The following is a 14,416-nucleotide window of genomic DNA, read 5'->3' as shown; positions in this document are numbered from 1 at the left end:
ATTCACCCCACTGGCAAAATTGAGTTCTTCACAAGACAACCTTCGGAATACAGACAGAAACTCTGTGTGTGTTTGGGAAAAGAAACTGTGACCAGAACCATCTCTGAAAGCCTGTCACTTTCTACAGGATGAACATAAATCTAGCATCAAGGACACAATGATTTTCTTTGCTATTTATGGGTTTCACTTTCTTTAGGAATTTCCTCTTGCAGACTTGCACTGAGTTTAACTTGGGTAAAATTCAACTACATTTAAAAGTGTTTATTGTCTGCTAATAATTGTACTAGGATAAGGTCAAAGAAGGCGTGAATTTTGCCCCCAGAGAAGTCACTGTGAGGCAAGAACTGTATACATTTCACTACAACCTGATTAGTGGACACCATTAACACTAGCCAAGTGCTAATAAGGTGCATGACACTAAGAAAGAACCTGGAATACTATCCCCAAATAAAAATCTTACCAAGTAATTTTTAAAAGCTTATTAAACTTAATCATTAAAATTCCTTTAATAGGAAAGGATTGAAATTATTGTTATAGACAAGTTAAGCAAAAAAATACATCGAGTTGAAAGAATAGCTATATATCTTTAAACTATGTAGGTATAGTATATAGCTTCAGTAAGAATATATTAAACAAATATCATATATAGCTCATGCATGAATCTAGAAAAATGATTCAGAAGAACCTATTTGTAGGGCAGGAATGGAGATGCAGACATAGGTTTTGGACACATAGACACCAAGAAGGAGGAGTGGGTGGGATAAATTGGGAGGTTGGAGCTGATAAGTGTGCACTGCCATGTGTAAAATAGGTAACCAGTGGGAATCTTCTGAATAAGGCTGGGAACTCAGCTCAGTACTCTGTAGTGAACTAGAATATAGTGGGATGTAGTGGGAAGTGGGAGGGAGATCCAAGAGGGACGGGATATATGTATACGTATAGCTGATTCACTTTGTCATATAACAGAAACTAATACGATATTGTAAACCAACTATATCCCCCCCAAAAGAATGTATTGAACATTGACTAAACTTTAATATAGAATTATAATAGAAACAGTTAACAAATGATAAAATGTAGAAATTGCAGAGGCCATAGTCTCTGGACACAACAAGCTTTTTATGAAAGTTTACAATTAAATTTAAGAAAGTAGGGAAAACCACTAGGCCATTCAGGTACAACTTAAATCAAATCCCTTATAATTATACAGTAGGAGTGATAAATATATTTAAGGGACTAGATCTGATAGAGTGCCTGAATAACTATGGATGGAGGTTCATAACATTGTACAGGAGGCAGTGATCAAAACTATCCCAAAGAAAAAGAAATGCAAGAAGGTAAAATGGTTGTCTCAGGAGGCCTTACAAATGACTGAGAAAAGAAGAAAAGTGAAAGGCAAAGGAGAAAGAGAAAGATATACCCGTGAATGCAGAGTTCCAAAGAATAGCAAGGACAGATAAGAAAGACTTCTTAAGTGAGACAATGCATAGAAATGGAGGAAAACAATAGAATGGGAAAGACTATCGATCTCTTCAAGACCATTAGAAATGCCAAAGGAACATTTCATGCTATGATGGGCACAATAAAGGACAGAAACAGCAAGGACCTAACAGAAGCAGAAAGGATTAAGAAGAGGTGGCAAGAATACACAGAAGAAATGTACAAAAAGGTCTTAATAACACAGATAACCACAATGGTGTGGTCATTCACCTAGAGACAGACACCCTGGAAGGTGAAGTCAAATGGGTCTTAGGAAGCATTACTAGGAACAAAGCTAGTGGAGGGATAGAATTTCAGCTGAGCTACTTCAAATCCTAAAAGATGATACTGTTAAATGCTGTACTCAATATCCCAGCAATACTGGAAACTCCACATTGACCACAGGACTGGAAAAAGTCAGTTTTCATTCCAATCCCAAAGAAGGGCAATGCCAAAGAATGTTCAAACTACTGTACAATTGTACTCATTTCACATCTAGCAGGATAATGCTCAAAATCCTTCAAGCTAGGCTTCAATAATACATGACCCCAAAACTTTCAGATGTAGAAGCTGGATTTAGAAAAGACACAGAGAGGAACCAGAGATCAAATTACCAACATCCATTGGATCATAGAATAAGCATGGGAATTTCAGAAAAACACCTACTTCTGCTTGATTGACTATGCAAAGCCAACCATCTCCTCCTCTATCAAACCCTTCTCTTCCTGCCTTCTGTCTTTCCCACCATCAGGGTCTTTTCCAATGAATCTGCTCTTCCCTCAGGTCTCCAAAGTGGATCATAACAAACTGTGGAAAACTCTTAAAGAGATGGGAATACCAGACCACCTTCCCTGTCTCCTGAGAAACCTATATGCAGGTCAAGAAGTAACAGTTAGAGCCAGACATGGAACAATGGACTTGTTCAAAATTGGGAAAGGAGTACATCCAGGCTGTATATATATATTTTTTTAATTTTATTTTATTTTTAAACTTTACAATATTGTATTAGTTTTGCCAAATATCGAAATGAATCCGCCACAGGTATACCTGCGTTCCCCATCCTGAACTCTCCACCCTCCTCCCTACCCTCCCCTCCCTCTGGGTCGTCCCAGTGCACCAGCCCCAAGCCTCCAGCACCGTGCATCGAACCTGGACTGGCGACTCGTTTCATACATGATATTATACATGTTTCAATGCTATTTTCCCAAATCTCCCTACCCTCTCCCTCTCCCACAGAGTCCATAAGACTGATCTATACATCGGTGTCTCTTTTGCTGTCTCGTACACAGGGTTATTGTTTCCATCTTTCTAAATTCCATATATATGCGTTAGTATACTGTATTGGTGTTTTTCTTTCTGGCTTACTTCACTCTGTATAATAGGCTCCAGTTTCATCCATCTCATTAGAACTGATTCAAATGTATTCTTTTTAATGGCTAAGTAATACTCCACTGTGTATATGTACCACAGCTTTCTTATACATTCATCTGCTGATGGGCATCTAGGTTGCTTCCATGTCCTGGCTATTATAAACAGTGCTGCGATGAACATTGGGGTACACGTGTCTCTTTCCCTTCTGGTTTCCTCAGTGTGTATGCCCAGCAGTGGGATTGCTGGGTCATAAGGCAGTTCTGTTTCCAGTTTTTTAAGGAATCTCCACACTGTTCTCCATAGCGGCTGTACTAGTTTGCATTCCCACCAACAGTGTAAGAGAGTTCCCTTTTCTCCACACCCTCTCCAGCATTTATTGCTTGTAGACTTTTGGATCGCAGCCATTCTGACTGGTGTGAAATGGTACCTCATAGTGGTTTTGATTTGCATTTCTCTGATAATGAGTGATGTTGAGCATCTTTTCATGTGTTTGTTAGCCATCTGTATGTCTTCTTTGGAGAAATGCCTATTTAGTTCTTTGGCCCATGTTTTTATTGGGTCATTTATTTTTCTGGAGTTGAGCTGCAGGAGTTGCTTGTATATTTTTGAGATTAGTTGTTTGTCAGTTGCTTCATTTGCTATTATTTTCTCCCATTCTGAAGGCTGCCTTTTCACCTTGCTAGTAGTTTCCTTTGTTGTGCAGAAGCTTTTAAGTTTAATTAGGTCCCATTTGTTTATTTTTGCTTTTATTTCCAATATTCTGGCAGGTGGGTCATAGAGGATCCTGCTGTGATGTATGTCGGAGAGTGTTTTGCCTATGTTCTCCTCTAGGAGTTTTATAGTTTCTGGTCTTATGTTGAGATCTTTAATTCATTTTGAGTTTATTTTTGTGTATGGTGTTAGAAAGTGTTCTAGTTTCATTCTTTTACAAGTGGTTGACCAGTTTTCCCAGCACCACTTGTTAAAGAGGTTGTCTTTAATCCATTGTATATTCTGGCCTCCTTTGTCAAAGATAAGGTGTCCATATGTGTGTGGACTTATCTCTGGGCTTTCTATTTTGTTCCATTGATCAATATTTCTGTCTTTGTGCCAGTACCATACTGTCTTGATAACTGTGGCTTTGTAATAGAGCCTGAAGTCAGGCAGGTTGATTCCTCCAGTTCCATTCTTCTTTCTCAAGATAGCTTTGGCTATTCGAGGTTTTTTGTATTTCCATACAAATTGTGAAATTATTTGTTCTAGCTCTCTGAAGAATACTGTTGGTAGCTTGATAGGGATTGCATTGAATCTATAAATTGCTTTGGGTAGTATACTCATTTTCACTATATTGATTCTTCCAATCCATGAACATGGTATATTTCTCCATCTATTAGTGTCCTCTTTGATTTCTTTCACCAGTGTTTTATAGTTTTCTATATATAGGTCTTTGGTTTCTTTAGGTAGATATATTCCTAAGTATTTTATTCTTTCCGTTGCAATGGTGAATGGAATTGTTTCCTTAATTTCTCTTTCAGTTTTCTCATTATTAGTGTATAGGAGTGCAAGGGATTTCTGTGTGTTGATTTTATACCCTGCAACTTTACTATAATCATTGATTAGTTCTAGTAATTTTCTGGTGGAGTCTTTAGGGTTTTCTATGTAAAGGATGATGTCATCTGCAAACAGTGAGAGTTTTACTTCTTCTTTTCCAGTTTGGATTCCTTTTATTTCTTTTTCTGCTCTGATTGCTGTGGCCAAAACTTCCAAAACTATGTTGAATAGTAATGGTGAAAGTGGGCACCCTTGTCTTGTTCCTGACTTTAGAGGAAATGCTTTCAATTTTTCACCTTTGAGGATAATGTTTGCTGTGGGTTTGTCATATATAGCTTTTATTATGTTGAGGTATGTTCCTTCTATTCCTGCTTTCTGCAGAGTTCTTATCATAAATGGATGTTGAATTTTGTCAAAGGCTTTCTCTGCATCTATTAAGATAATCACATGGTTTTTGTTTTTCAATTTGTTAATGTGGTGTATAACATTGATTGATTTGTGGATATTGAAGAATCCTTGCATCCCTGGGATAAAGCCCACTTGGTTATGGTGTATGATCTTTTTAACGTGTTGTTGGATTTTGAAGCTAGAATTTTGTTAAGGATTTTTGCATCTATGTTCATCAGTGATACTGGCCTGTAGTTTTCTTTTTTTGTGGGATCTTTGTCAGGTTTTGGTATTAGGGTGATGGTGGCCTCATAGAATGAGTTTGGAAGTTTACCTTCCTCTGCAATTTTCTGGAAGAGTTTGAGCAGGATAGGTGTTAGCTCTTCTCTAAATTTTTGGTAGAATTCAGCTGTGAAGCCGTCTGGACCTGGGCTTTTGTTTGCTGGAAGATTTTTGATTACAGTTTCAATTTCTGTGCTTGTGATGGGTCTGTTAAGATTTTCTATTTCTTCCTGGTCCAGTTTTGGAAAGTTGTACTTTTCTAAGAATTTGTCCATTTCTTCCACGTTGTCCATTTTATTGGCATATAATTGTTGATAGTGGTCTCTTATGATCCTTTGTATTTCTGTGTTGTCTGTTGTGATCTCTCCATTTTCATTTCTAATTTTATTGATTTGATTTTTCTCCCTTTGTTTCTTGATGAGTCTGGCTAATGGTTTGTCAATTTTATTTATCCTTTCAAAGAACCAACTTTTGGCTTTGTTGATTTTTGCTATGGTCTCTTTTGTTTCTTTTGCATTTATTTCTGCCCTAATTTTTAAGATTTCTTTCCTTCTACTAACCCTGGGGTTCTTCATTTCTTCCTTTTCTAGTTGCTTTAGGTGTAGGGTTAGGTTATTTATTTGACTTTTTTCTTGTTTCTTTAGGTATGCCTGTATTGCTATGAACTTTCCCCTTAGGACTGCTTTTAAAGTGTCCCACAGGTTTTGAGTTGTTGTGTTTTCATTTTCATTCGTTTCTATGCAAATTTTGATTTCTTTTTTGATTTATTCTGTGATTTGTTGGTTATTCAGCAGGGTGTTGTTCATCCTCCATATGTTGGAATTTTTAATAGTTTTTCTCCTGTAATTGAGATCTAATCTTACTGCATTGTGGTCAGAAAAGATGCTTGGAATGATTTCTATTTTTTTGAATTTACCAAGGCTAGATTTATGGCCCAGGATGTGGTCTATCCTGGAGAAGGTTCCATGTGCGCTTGAGAAAAAGGTGAAATTCATTGTTTTGGGATGAAATGTCCTATAGATATCAATTAGGTCTAACTGGTCTATTGTATCATTTAACGTTTTTGTTTCCTTGTTAATTTTCTGTTTAGATGATCTATCCATAGGTGTGAGTGGAGTATTAAAGTCTCCCACTATTATTGTGTTATTGTTAATTTCTCCTTTCATACTTGTTAGCATTTGTCTTACATATTGCGGCGCTCCCGTGTTGGGTGCATATATATTTATAATTGTTATATCTTCTTCTTGGATTGATCCTTTGATCATTATGCAATGTCCTTCTTTGTCTCTTTTCACAGCCTTTGTTTTAAAGTCTATTTTATCTGATGTAAGTATTGCTACTCCTGCTTTCTTTTGGTCCCTATTTGCATGAAAAATCTTTTTCCAGGCCTTCACTTTCAGTCTGTATGTGTCCCCTGTTTTGAGGTGGGTCTCTTGTAGACAACATATGTAGGGGTCTTGTTTTTGTATCCATTCAGCCAGTCTTTGTCTTTTGGTTGGGGCATTCAACCCATTTACATTTAAGGTAATTACTGATAAGTATGATCCCATTGCCATTTACTTTATTGTTTTGAGTTCGAGTTTATACACTGTTTTTGTGTTTCCTGTCTAGAGAAAATCCTTTAGTATTTGTTGGAGAGCTGGTTTGATGGTGCTGAATTCTCTCAGCTTTTGCTTGTCTGAGAAGCTTTTGATTTCTCCTTCATATTTGAATGAGATCCTTGCTGGGTACAATAATCTGGGTTGTAGGTTATTTTCTTTCATCACTTTAAGTATGTCTTGCCATTCCCTCCTGGCTTGAAGAGTTTCTATTGAAAGATCAGCTGTTATCCTTATGGGAATTCCCTTGTGTGTTATTTGTTGTTTTTCCCTTGCTGCTTTTAATATTTGTTCTTTGTGTTTGATCTTTGTTAATTTGATTAATATGTGTCTTGGGGTGTTTCGCCTTGGGTTTATCCTGTTTGGGACTCTCTGGGTTTCTTGGACTTAGGTGATTATTTCCTTCCCCATTTTAGGGAAGTTTTCCACTATTATCTCCTCAAGTATTTTCTCATGGTCTTTCTTTTTGTCTTCTTCTTCTGGGACCCCTATGATTCAAATGTTGTAGTGTTTAATATTGTCCTGGAGGTCTCTGAGATTGTCCTCATTTCTTTTAATTCGTTTTTCTTTTATCCTCTCTGATTCATTTATTTCTACCATTCTATCTTCTAATTCACTAATCCTATCTTCTTCCTCTGTTATTCTACTATTTGTTGCCTCCAGAGTGTTTTTAATTTCATTTATTGCATTATTCATTTTATATTGACTCTCTTTTATTTCTTCTAGGTCCTTGTTAAACCTTTCTTGCATCTTCTCAATCTTTGTCTCCAAGCTATTTATCTGTGATTCCATTTTGATTTCAAGATTTTGGATCAATTTCACTATCATTATTCAGAATTCTTTATCAGGTAGATTCCCTATCTCTTCCTCTTTTGTTTGGTTTGGTGGGCATTTATCCTGTTTCTTTATCTGCTGGGTATTCCTCTGTCTCTTCATCTTGTTTAAATTACTGAGTTTGGGGTGTCCTTTCTGTATTCTGGCAGTTTGTGGAGTTCTATTTATTGTGACATTTCCTTGTTCTGTGTGGGTTTGTACAGGTGGCTTGTCAAGGTTTCTTGGTTAGGGAAGCTTGTGTCGGTGTTCTGGTGAGTGGAGCTGTATTTCTTCCCTCTGGAGTGCAATAAAATGTCCAGTAATGAGTTATGGGATTTCTATGGTTTTGGGGTGACTTTGGGCTGCCTGTATCTTGGAGCTCAGGGCTGTGTTCCTTGCTGCTGGAGAATTTGCTTGGTATGTCTTGCCCTGAAACTTGTTTCGCCCAGAGAGGTTTACAGCGTTATATGGAGAAGAGAAGAGTGAGGAGAGAGTTAGAGGTGACCCGAATGAGATGAGGTGGAATCAATAGAGGAGAGAGTGGGCTATTCAGTAATCTCTTCCTTATGTGCACTCCACAACTGGACCGCTCAGAGTTGTTCAGAGAGTTATACAGAGAAGAGAAGAAGGAAGAAGGTGGCAGAGGTGGCCAGGAGGATAAATGGGGGGAAATGAAAAGGAGGGAGACAGATCTAGCCAGTAATCAGTTCCCTAAGTGTTCTCCACCGTCTGGAACACACAGAAATTCACAGAGTTGGGTAGAGTAGAGAGGGGTTAGGGAGGAGACACAGGTGACCTGGTGGAGAAAAAGGAGAGTCCAAAGGGAGAGAGAGAGCAGTCAAGCCAGTAATCTCGCTCCCTAGTGAAAAATGGGTACTGAAGATTGGGTTCTTAAAGGTACAAAATTGGTAACAAATACATAAAAACAAAAATTTAAAATCTAGAGTAGAATTTGGAATTTCAAAAATACGATGTTAAAGAAAAGAAGAAGGAAAAGAAAGAGAGAAAAAACAAACAAACAAAAACAAACAAGGTTGCAAAAATTATAAAAAAAAATATAGGTACAAAATTGATAACTAATACCAAAAAGCAAAAGTTAAAAATCTAGAGTAGAGTTTGGAATTTCAAAATACAATGTTTAAAAAAAAAAAAAAAGAAGAAGAAAAAAAAAGAGAGAGAAAAAAAAAAACAAACAAGAACAAACAAGGCCATATAAATTATAAAAAAAAAATACAGGTACAAAATTGATAACAAATACCAAAAAGCATAAATTAAAAATCTAGAATAGAGTTTGGAATTTCAGATATACAATGTTATTTAAAAGAAGAAGAGAAAGAAACAGAGAAAAAAAAAAAAAAAAAAAAAAAGGGTCACAGAAATTATATAAAAACAAAAACAAAAAAAAACTATAGGTACAAAATTGGTAACAAATACTAAAAAGCTAAAATTAAAAATCTAGAGTAGAGTTTGGAATTTCAAAAATACAATGTTAAAGAAAAGAAGGAAAAAGAAAAAAAAAGCAAAAATTATTAAAAAATTATATATATATGAAGTTTGCTCTAAAAAAATAGGGTCTTCTTTTTTTTTTTGCAAAGTAATCGCTTATAAAAGTGGAAATTAAAGGAATAATAGAGGACTTAAATTTTTTTTTTTTTTTTAATAGGCTCACTTGTTCAGTCGCATTGAGGGGAGGTAGGGAGGGATGCTGCAAACAAATAACACTGGCGTGTGCTCGCAGTGCCTCAGCCACACTGGGTCTGCCCCCTGTTCACGGCGCGTGTAACCTCTCTGCCCATGCTGCTCAGGCTCTAGGTTGCTCCGCCGTGAACCATCCGCGGCCGGCCCTGGGCTGCCTGTACTTCCCAGGTCCAAGCCGCTCAGGTTCAGGCACTTGGGTAGTCCTCAGAGGCGCAGACTCCTGGTTGGGCCTGCGTTTTGTGCCCTTCCCAGATCCGAGCAGCTCAGGTGATGAGGTGTTTCGCGCGCGCTATTGCTGCGACCTATCGCCTCCCCGCCGCTCGGTTATCTAGTTGTGTACCAGCACACCTTCTCAGGCAGATGTTGACCGTCCAGACCCCCAAGAAGTTTTAGTTAGCAAAGAAGCCTGCTTACAGTTTCATAGATAATGTCTCTCTGGGGCTGCTATTGTCCCCTTCCGGCTCTGGCTGCCTATCACCGGAGGGGGATGGTCTGCCGCTGGCTATCTCTGTTCAGTTCTTTGTTCCCGGTGCGGGCCTGGCAGTGTCATAGGTTAGGGCTGGCTTTTCGCATGGTAGATATCCCACAGTCTGGTTTGCTAGCCCAAATTATTTCGCTCAGATAGTGCTCGGGGTATTCAGGCCAGATCCTTGCGATGCAGCCCGCGCGGCGCCTCCCTGCCCAGCCCCCGCTTGCTAATGGCGTATGCAGGCGTCTGCGCTGCTTCTCCGCTGGGGGAGTTACCGTAGGGCTCGCAATGTGTGGGTTTTAATTATTTATTTTTCCTCCCTGTTATGTTGCCCTCTGTGCTTCCAAAGCTCGGCACAGATTCGGCAGTGAGAAGGTTTCCTGGTGTTTGGAAACTTCTCTCTTTTTAAGACTCCCTTCCTGGGACGGAACTCCGTCCCTCCCTCTTTTGTCCCTTTTTTTGTCTTTTATATTTTTCCCTACCTCCTTTCGAAGACTTGGGTTGCTTTTCTGGGTGCCTGATGTCCTCTGCCAGCATTCAGAAGTTGTTTTGTGGAATTTACTCGGCGGTTAAATGTTCTTTTGATGAATTTGTGGGGGAGAAAGTGTTCTCCCCTTCCTACTCCTCCGCCATCTTAACTCCTCCTCCCAAGCTGTATATTGACACTCTGTTTATTTAAATTCTATGCAGAGTTCATCGTGTGAAATGCTGGGTTGAATGAATCGCAAGCTGGAATCAAGATTGATGGGGGAGGTATCAACAAACTCAGATATGCAGATAATAACACCCGAAAGGCAGACAGCAAAGAGGAACTAAAGAGCCTCTTGACGAAAGTGAAATAGGAGAGTGGAAAAAGCTGGCTTAAAACTCACCATTTGAAAAACTAAGATCATGGCATCTGATTCCATAACTTCATAGCAAATAGATGGGGAAACAATGGAAACAGTTTTTCCACAAAATGACAGATTTTATTTTCAAAATCACTGTGGATGGTGACTGCAATCATGAAATTAAAAGATGCATGCTCTTTGGAAGAAGAGATGTGACAATACTAGACAATGTATTAAAAAATAGAGACATAACTTTCCTGACAAAGGTCCATTTAGTCAAATCATATACAGATGTGAGAGTTGAACCATAAGGAAGGCTGAGTGCAGAAGAACTGATGCTTTGGAATGGTGGTGTTGGAAAAGACTCTTGAGAGTTGCTTGGACTGCTAGGAGATTAACCTAGTCAATCCTAAATGAAATCAACCCTGAATATTCATTGGAAGGACTGATGCTGAAGCTGAAGCTCCAATACTTTGGCCTCCTAATGCAAAGAGTCAACTCATCCAAAAAAAAAATCCTGATTCTGGGAAAGATTGAGGGCATAAGGAGAAGTGGGTGACAGAGGATAAGATGGTTGGGTGGCATCACTAATTCAATGGACATGAATTTGAACAAACTCCAGGAGTTAGTGAAGGACAGGGAGGCCTGGTATGCTGCTGTCCATGGGGTAGCAGAGAATCAGAGATGATTTAGTGCCTGAACAACAACAGAAATCAAAAGCACTTTCAAAATTAAACCTGGTCAATGAATGAGATCAAAACTGCAATTTGGAATATGAAAACAGTAGGACTTTAGATTAGTGGGAAATTAGTATCAGTAAACGCACTGTATGGAAACATATAAATCTGTATTATTACCTTATAATATATACTAAAAATTATTTTGGAATGATTAAAACTTCAAATGCAGAATTGATGTGAAAGAAACAAAGGAAGATAGTAGTGAATATTTAATTCATCACAAACTGGAGGAGATTTTTCCAAGTAAGAAAGTAAAAGGAAGAAACCATTTTAAAATGGATTATTTTTATTTATAAATTTTTTGTTTCTTTATATTTAAAATTTTTTAATTTTATTTAATATATTAGTAAAAATAATGACAGTGTTAACATCCTAAAATATATAAAATGTCATACAAACTAGCCGAAAAAACATGAATGCCCCAAAGGAAAGCACATAAAAACTGGTACAGATATAAAGAGAAACATCAATAATCAAGAAACATAAGAAAAATCACTAGTTCTAGAAATCAAATTCAAATAAAGAAAAGATGGTACTACATACCACAAACCAAGCTGGCAAAGATTTTCTTTAAACTGTTCACCTGGATAGGAAATGCACATTCTAACATGGACAGTTAGTGGTTGCATGATTTGCACAATTTTTCTACAGGACAATTTAATGATGTAAATCAAAAGCCTTAAACATGTTTACAATTTGTGTCTAAAAATTCATTTTTAAGAAAATAATCCTAGGTCTATACTAAGATTTATGTAAAAAGCTATATATTATAATGTAATTTATTATAGCAAAAAAATTAAATCAATCTAGATAACTTAAAAGAGGGGATTGATTTAATTTTCATTGATTTAATAAAAGACATGCATATAATCAATATAGTTATTAATACCATTTTATAGAATATATGATAATGTAACAAAAATACTCAAGATGTAAGTTAGAATACAAACCCTTAACAAGATCTCAATTTTGTATAAAATAAACATAAAAGTTTGCATTTTGTAAATAAAAAGACTAGAAAGATATACATCAGATATCTTTGGATAAACACTAGAAAGACATACATTAGCATCTCAAAATGGAGAAAGGGTTGGAATAATAATTAATGTTTAGTTTCATATTTTTGTATATTTTATCTTTATCTATATACACCAGGACTTCCCTGGTGGCTCAGATAGTAAAGAACCTGCCTGTCAGTGCAAGAGGCATAAGAGACTTGAGTTCAATCCCTGGGTCAGGAAGATTCCCTGGAGAAGGAAATGGCAACCCACTCCACTATTCTTGCCTGGAAAATCCCATGGATGGAGGGGTCTGGTGGGCTGCAGTCCATGGGGTCACTAAGAGTCAGACACGACTGAGTGACTTTACTTTCATTTTTCACTTTGGAGAAAGTGAAAAAGAGTTCCATGGACAGAGGAACCTGGCAGGCTACAGTCTATGTGGTCACAAAGAGTCAGACCTGACTAACACATATATACAAAATATTATCATATGTGTGTGCATTTTATTTATATATATATATATATATCTATATATACCAAATTTCCTAATGTATATACTTTACTATGATTTTATCACTTAAAAATTTACAAAGAAGATACTGTTTAGAAAAGATGAAAATCATTACAATACTATCAAAACTTCAAGAAGCAGTCAAAGTTTGACTTGGAGAAAACTGTGTAATATTAATTATTTTTAAAAATAAATTTCAAAATGAAAATCAGTGAAATATGAATTCAAAGCAATTACTTAAAAAGAATAAGCCCTACCTAAACACCAAAGTGGAGAAGGCAATGGCACCCCACTCCAGTACTCTTGCCTGGAAAATCCCATGGATGGAGGGGCCTGGTGGGCTGCAGTCCATGGGGTCGCTAAGAGTCAGACACAACTGAGTGACTTCACTTTCACTTTTCACTTTCATGCATTGGAGAAGGAAATGGCAACACACCCCAGTGTTCTTGCCTGGAGAATCCCAGGGACCGGGGAGCCTGGTTGGCTGCTGTCTACAGGGTCGCACAGAGTCGGACACTACTGAAGCGACTTAGGAGCAGCAGCAGCAAACACCAAAAGAAAAAGAGGAAAAAAGTAAAGATGAAGCAGAAGTCAAAAAATTAAAGAGAAACAGAGTTAATAACTACAAAAACTTATTTGAAAAAGAAAGCAGATTATTCCTATTCTATCCTATTCCATTCATCTCCATTTTTTAAAATTAAGTGATGCCTAAAGTCAATTTAATTTTTAAATTAATTTAATTGCATTTTTCTCAAATTTTATTTGAAAATTGTCTAATCTACAGAAAAACTGAAAGAATAGTATATGAAGGCATGAACCCAGACATATGCTGATGACTTTTCTGAGGGCATCTTTCAGTCCTTGAGAGTCTCCTATTCTCTGATTTTGTAAGCTTTGAGAAAGAAGGTAAAATCAATGGCCTCCTTAGTGTGGTAAGTCAAATGGAGACCTCTGAAGGGAGCTGATATTCCAAAAGGCTCCAAGAATTTCCATAGAGTTTCAAGTATTATGAGATTACAATCAAAAATCACAAAACACGTAAAGAAATAAACCACCACAAGCAGAGAGTTAGCACGGAAAACACACACACTTACATACACACAGAATCTGACCTATAAAGATGAAAGATGTTGGAGTTATCAAGAAAGAATATGTATGTGTGTGTGTGTGTGTGTGTGTGTGTGTGTGTAAAACTAGAATGAAAAGTCTAACATGCATTTGATACAAGCCCCAGAAGGATATATTAGGAAGAGTGAGAAAGAAGTAATATTCAAGAAATAAAATCTTGTACATGTCCAAAATAAATGAGAGACACATTTCCTCAGTATCATGAAGCTGAGAGTATCCCAAGAAGGATAATTAAATGAAATACACGTCCAGATCTATCATAGTTAAATTGCAGGTCACTGAAATTAAAGACTAAAGCAACTGGGGGTGGATGGGGTGTACTGTGGATGGGAAAGAAAGTTCATCTACAAAGAAATGACAATTACACTCCCACCTGGTTTCTCAACAGTGCAACAGAAAGGCAAAGCAGAAAGACTTTTATCTTCAAACTGCTGAGACAAAGTATCTGCCAACCTAGAATTGCTTTCAAATAAATCTTTTTTTCAAAAATGCCTCCACATGAAGCACCAGCCAGGAAGTCTGATTCACGCTGGACTTGGCAAAACAAAGAATAAGCTTTCTTTGTGTTAAAAAATTGAA

Source organism: Bos mutus, chromosome 13 (assembly GCF_027580195.1).
Source record: "Bos mutus isolate GX-2022 chromosome 13, NWIPB_WYAK_1.1, whole genome shotgun sequence".
Taxonomy (NCBI): Eukaryota; Metazoa; Chordata; class Mammalia; order Artiodactyla; family Bovidae; genus Bos; species Bos mutus.
The sequence above is the reverse complement of the archived record's forward strand: the minus strand, read 5'-3'. Positions refer to the sequence as shown.